This window comes from Citrus sinensis, chromosome 6 (assembly GCF_022201045.2).
Source record: "Citrus sinensis cultivar Valencia sweet orange chromosome 6, DVS_A1.0, whole genome shotgun sequence".
Classification (NCBI taxonomy): Eukaryota; Viridiplantae; Streptophyta; class Magnoliopsida; order Sapindales; family Rutaceae; genus Citrus; species Citrus sinensis.
The window spans coordinates 1,741,494-1,747,962 of NC_068561.1; the positions used below are offsets into that span (position 1 = coordinate 1,741,494).

The 6,469-nt window shown below is 33.0% G+C and overlaps 1 non-coding gene across 1 annotated transcript; it reads right to left on the reverse strand.

The window, feature by feature from the left end:
* Nucleotides 1-5,855: 5,855 nt before the first annotated feature.
* Nucleotides 5,856-5,959, reverse strand: LOC127903617 (small nucleolar RNA R71). The gene has a single exon (XR_008056326.1). It is a non-coding gene; the product is annotated as a small nucleolar RNA R71 (small nucleolar RNA).
* Nucleotides 5,960-6,469: the final 510 nt, after the last annotated feature.

Sequence of the window (6,469 nt, forward strand, 5' to 3'; positions counted from 1 at the left end):
CCCCAAATACAACTGAAGCCCACCAATGCCCATGATAGGAAATCAGAGAAAATACCACACAACCACGGGGAAGCTTGAATTTTCATCTCAGAGTGAGGAAGTACTACGTAATCCAAATAAAAAGTTGTTGGAAAATTTTTTTCTTGTTATTTCTACTATAAAAAATTAATAGATTAAAGGAAATAATATACTATGCATGAAAATAAAAAATTCTAAATGGTGAAGAGGCGTTTTTTGATTGCTATTGATGAGAATTTGACTTCACTAACTCGAAAAATAATGAAATATTCTTTTCTCCCTTGCTCTATGACTCTATCCATCTTGTTTATACGAAGCTAAGAAACATACAAGCAAATATCCTACAAATAAAATCGAAACTTCTGAGAATTCAACATTGGCTTCTATGAGATGGAACCATGCATATCATGTGAAAAGATGAAAGATTAATTTTTTTTTCCTTATCATATGAAAGAAAATAAAATAGTGCATTTAACTAAGTTAGTTTGCCAATAACTCCTTAGTTGATTGAATTGATTGGGATCTCCCCCCTTTATCCACAAGATAGAGAGCGAAAAAAAAAAAAAAGGTTAGTATGTATCGTTTCAAATATTCAAGAGATTATATCTTATATGAATTATGGAGTTAATTACACTCTAATTAAATGATTTTCTTTTTCACTTAGTTTAGATTTGAGTATTAAAGATTAAGAAAAAAATTGTTTGTGGATAATTTAAACTTATGTCTATGATAATTTGATGCATACACTTCTTAAACTCTCAAAATGCTCTTAACATCATAATTTGTCAAACACATAAGGATGCTTCTTCATGAAGTTGATTGTTTCTTTAGCACAACAAGAAAATTATTGCACAAAAAATAGATACTTTTTTAATCTACAAGTTGAACTAATAACCTAGTTTGTCTTTGTAATTTTAAAAATTACTCAAAAGGTCCATGTTTTGTGTGTTCGTGTGTGTGTATTTGTTAATAAATACTTTATTATTATCTATTTGTCACCTGTCATTGTATGTCAGGTTTATTTGAATTTTAAGTTATATAAAAATATAATTTCTATTTTACAACTGAAATGTTTGATCAAACAGTTATGAAGGAAACGATAGCGTATTTTGGATGAATTTTTTAAATATAGGGACCAACTGGATAATTTAATCAAAATATAAGAATTAAAAGCGCATTTATCCCTTAACAAATCACAAAAACAATTCCAAATAGGTTTTTCTTTTAACTAGTAGATTTTGGATTACCCTCTCATGAATTAACTATTTTCGAATTGCCCTTCTTTTTTACTTTTGAAAACCTCAAATTACCCTTATATTTGGTCAAAAAATAAGGGAAACACGGGGGTGGGATGATTTTTTTTTTTGTCTTGTTAACAAAAATGGGAGGTAAATTCACATTTTCAAAAGTTAGGTTGTGATTTGAAGATAATCAATTCATGAGGAGAATTCTTTAGGTAGCCATCTGAATTGGAATTCTGGAGAAGTGGTAAAAAATTTGATTTGAAGTTTTGTCGCTGCCGTGCATTTTTTAAGGAAAAAATTAATTGTAAAATCAAAGTATGATCTATATGAGTTAGATTTCACCTTTAATAAATGCTGAAGAAGAGGAACTGCAAATCATATATAAGGGTAATTTTTGGCTGAGTCTTTATTATTTGTCAAAAAAATTAAGAGACTATAAATTTGTACAATGAATCAATTAAATCCTTTCAAATTTGAGGTTATGTCATTCAAGTCCTTAATTTAATATCTTTGTTGAAAGAGATAACATCCCCAAGTTTAGTTGTACAATGCCTCATCATCTGGATGGTATTCTAATAGATCAGTCACATAGAATGTATAAGAGATATTCCAGTTATCTGGTGGTTGGAGTACATAAGCGTTCTCATTAATCTTCTGTGCAGCACGAAACAACCTATACTCGCGGTTCTCCAAATTTAGTGCGAATACTAGGGAAACGATTTCACCGCAAATGCGCTATCACCAAATCACTGTCAAAACACCTTCTTACGTTGATACTTGTCTACCCCAGCCTTGTACTTAGTATTGGCAACCTCTAAATGGGCTCGTACCTCGGCATGAATCAACAATGCCTTTTCTACCACATTATCTGTTATTTTACTCCCTCCTACTGCTGCGGTCATGAAAGCCAAATCACAAAGCTATCATGGGGAATAAGTGTAGACAATCTCAAAATGGGTCTTGATAATAGATCAATTCACCATATTATTGTAAGTAAACTCGACTTGAGGTAAGGCAGCTTCCCAGCTCCGTTGATTGTTGATGTGTTGATAATTTATTTATTATTTTAATGTTTCCATAACTTAATTTTATGTTTTATTATGTTAATTTTATTTTAATTTTTATATTTTATTATTTTAGGTACAATATGAGATTAAAGAAGAATAAATCGGAACATTCAGGAGGAAATCCACTTAAAGGAATAAAAAAGAGAAAGAAATAAAGAGAATTAATTGGAACAAATCACAAAGGATTTAATTTAATTAATCATTAAGCATGCATGCAACACGTGGGGGAAGCATTGAAGAATTCATTTACAAAGAGAATATGGCATGCAACACGTGGAGGGGCTTTTGCTTTTAATTCTGATTGGCTTAGGAATGAAATAGGCGGTTGGGCTTTTGTTTTTAATTCTTTTCATTTAAGGATTCGTGGGCTGGATTTGCAATCATTTTCCTTTAAGGATTTGGAAGAAACCACAACATTATAAAAGGGAAGAAAGGCAGCCGCACAAGGAGAATAATAGCAGCAAGGGAAAATAAAGAGAAGAGCAGCAGCCGCAAGTTTTGAGCAAAATCGAGAGCAGCATGAATAATTTGGAGTAGGAGGAAGACGCATTAATTCTTAAGTTTTTCTTTTCCTCTTCTCTATTATCTTGCTTGAATGTTTCTAATTAAATTAATGAATTCTCTTTATATTTTCATGAACTAATTTATTTTACTAGGGCTACGATGTAGCCTAACTATGAAGATTTAATTCCATAAATCTATGTTATTTTTAATTAATTATTTCATGATTGAGTGTTCATTATTGTGCTTAATGCTTTTAAATATCTGGCCAATATTTGAATGATTTGAGGATACATAATGAGACCGAGAGGAGATTTATGTATTTTTACTCTGTGTAATGGATGCCATGAATTGAACGAAAGACAGAGATGTGCCAACGTGATTCGTGCAGTTTTATCTAAGAATTTCCATAGAACTTAATGAATCTTTGCATATTTAAATTCACATAGAGATATAGTGGGTTGATATGTGGAGATATTTTTGATATTACTCGAGATAGGATATTGAATAAATTAGGGAAATTCACTGTCAACATGGGTAATAAACTTTAATAGCATGGATGGAGGATTAAATTGGATTGGTTATGGTGAAATCGAATATCCTAGTGTTTTAATTTCTTGGTGATTTCTATTACTGCCTGCGTCTTCATTTAATTTTTAATTATTTTATTTTATTTAACTTTAATCTAAATTCGCCTAATCGATTGTTCAAATAAAGCAGGGTTAGAATAATTTCGGTAACTAATAGGATATATGTTGAGTGTTAGAAAATGCATATTTATAAAGGAGAAAACCGTCATTTTACATTTTAAGTCTTACTAACAACCCTTACTTTTATATATTTAACCTTCTTGTGATTTAATTACATGTGTTTTATTTTAATTAAGTATTTTATGTATTTTAGGGGCATTATAGTCATTTCACAATAAAGGAGAAATCAGACGGCAAAACGGACATCACTTTTGAACTCAGGACGGTCAAAAACCTTAGGAGGAGCATAAAAGGAAAAATGGCACTATTCACATGTACGGTACTATTCACGTGTACGGTACTGTCTACGTTACTGTTCACGACACTGTTCACATAGACGGATGATGACGTGGCATTGACCGATGATGTGGCATTGACTGATGAGGTGTCACGATCCTGTTGGACTAAAATTCTTATGTACTGTTGATGGTGACGTGGCAGCATATCAGTGGACGAAAAATCTCGTGTACGGTGCATGCATCACACAGGATTATTTTCAACCAAACCGCGTTACTGTTCATCCGGGTCAAACCGCGTTACTGTTCAAAGTCGGGTCAAACCGTGTTACTGTTCATCCGCGTGGTCAAACCGTGGACTGTTGACTGATGACGTGGCGCAATCCTGAGCGTCCAAACTGTTTTTAATCCGATGGCCATGATTTACTCCATGTATCTATAAAAAGGGGGCCTCCCCCCCCTAATTTGATATCTCTAAATCCATTTTTGGGATCCATTTTCTGTAATTCCTTCTCCATCTTGTATTTTCTTCGTATTTTAATAAATTCCCATTTTGCCCCTAGTTCAATTATGAGTGGCTAATTTTCTTTCAAGCTTGGGTTGAAGGTGAAGTCTCAACATGTGTCATGAGCTTAATTTGGTAAATTTACTTTCTCTTCCCCTCTAATTTTTGTGGATGTTTTGACTTCTCGTCGACAAATAATATTAATCTTGTCTAGATACCGCCTTGGTTACACCGGCTCTCTAGTATAAGGTTATTATTATTTGGCACGATAAGCCCTTAGCACCATATTGATTAGAGCGTGGTTCATGAGGTGTGGATTCCCCCCTCATGATTTAATTGGCATTAATACGGATTATTTAGCCCATGATGCATGTTGATACGGATCCAGATACCCAAGTACGTCAATTTAATAGATTTTCTCTTCAATTTATTCTCTCCATTGCAATTCCAATTTTAGAATTTATTCTCGCCATTTTAATTTAAGTATTAGCTTATTCCAAATCATTTCCCCCATAAATCCAACTACCCATTTACAAAATTAATTCTATATATAATTAAAATCCACCTCCTCGTGGGATCGACACTCGTCACCATTAGTCTATACTACAATAGATTCGTGCGCTTGCGAGTACATTAAAATTTGCACAACAAGTTTTTGGCGCCGTTGCTGGGGAGGTAAGTAATTTTAATTCATAGAATTTATTTTTTTGAATAATTTCTTTTATTTTTTTTCTTGTATTTTTTTTAAATTAAAAAAAAAGAAAAAAAAAGTGAATCTACATTTAAAGGTTAGTATTTCTTTTTTTTTCTCTTCTTTAAAATTCTGTAATTTAATTTTTCATTTATTTTTCTTTGTAATTTTTTTTTGTTTATCTTATTAATTTAATTTTTAGTTAATTTCTTTCACGTATTTATTTTTTGTGTATTTTTATAGAAAGGTTGTAATAGCGCAATAAGGTTAGTATCGTAATTTCTCCCTCTTCTTTATTTTTATTTGTTTTGTTCCCATCTTTATTTTTTGTTTTGTTTGCATCTTTATTTTTATTTTATTTATTTGCATGCATGGTCGTAGGTCATTATTACCTAATCTTGAACCTATAGACCTTGAATTAGAAAAAACACTTCGCACACACAAACACGTTAAAAATAAAATGGATTTACAAGCACCACATGAGAGGCCATTTAAGGACTATTTTAGTCCCTTAGCTAATTTGAGCACGTCATGCATAAGATACCCAAATGTAGCTGCTAGGAGTTTTGAATTAAAACCTAGTATGCTAAATTGTCTCCCCACATTCTATGGCTTAGAAAATGAGGACCCATATAATCATCTGAATGATTTTCATGCTATTTGTCAAACTTTTAAATACGAGAATTTTTCAGACGATGATGTTAAACTCAGATTATTCCCATTTTCTTTAAAAGATAGAGCTCGTTCATGGTTAAATACTTTACCTGCTAATAGCATTTCATCATGGGAACAAATGGTAACTAAATTTCTGAATAAATATTTTCCAGTGCATAAAACCAACGCTATTCGCAGGGAAATCTCGGAGTTTACCCAGAGAGAAGACGAGCAATTTTTCGAAACATGGGAGCGATTCAATGGGCTACTCTTAAAGTGTCCACATCATGGGTACGAGAAATGGCATCAATGCCAATACTTTTTGGAGGGATTATTGCCGAATGTGCAAGAATGGCTAATGGCAACAAGTGGAGGAGAGCTAATGTCAAAAAGTGCATCAGAGATTTGGGAATTCTTCTAGCGACAAGCGGATAATTCCCAACAACGGAGTCGATCACTCAGGAATACTAGAAGAATTAAGGGAGTAAATGAGGTTCAAATTGGCGAGTCAACTTCGGGAATCAAAGAAGTTAAGGAGATGGTTGAGGGTCTTGCTCGACAAATAGCATCGTTATCGACTGCTAAATCAACAGAACCACATGACCATGACTCATACTCAGATCAAGCCAATGCCATAGGTGTAATGAGAAAGCCATCAAATTACAACCCATACTCCAACACATATAATCCTGGATGGAGAGACCACCCCAATTTTTCATGGTCTCAAGGATTCCAACAGAATGGACCAGCAGCTCCAGCTCCACCAATGCAACAAATTCCTCAAAATCCTCAAGCCTCTCAGCC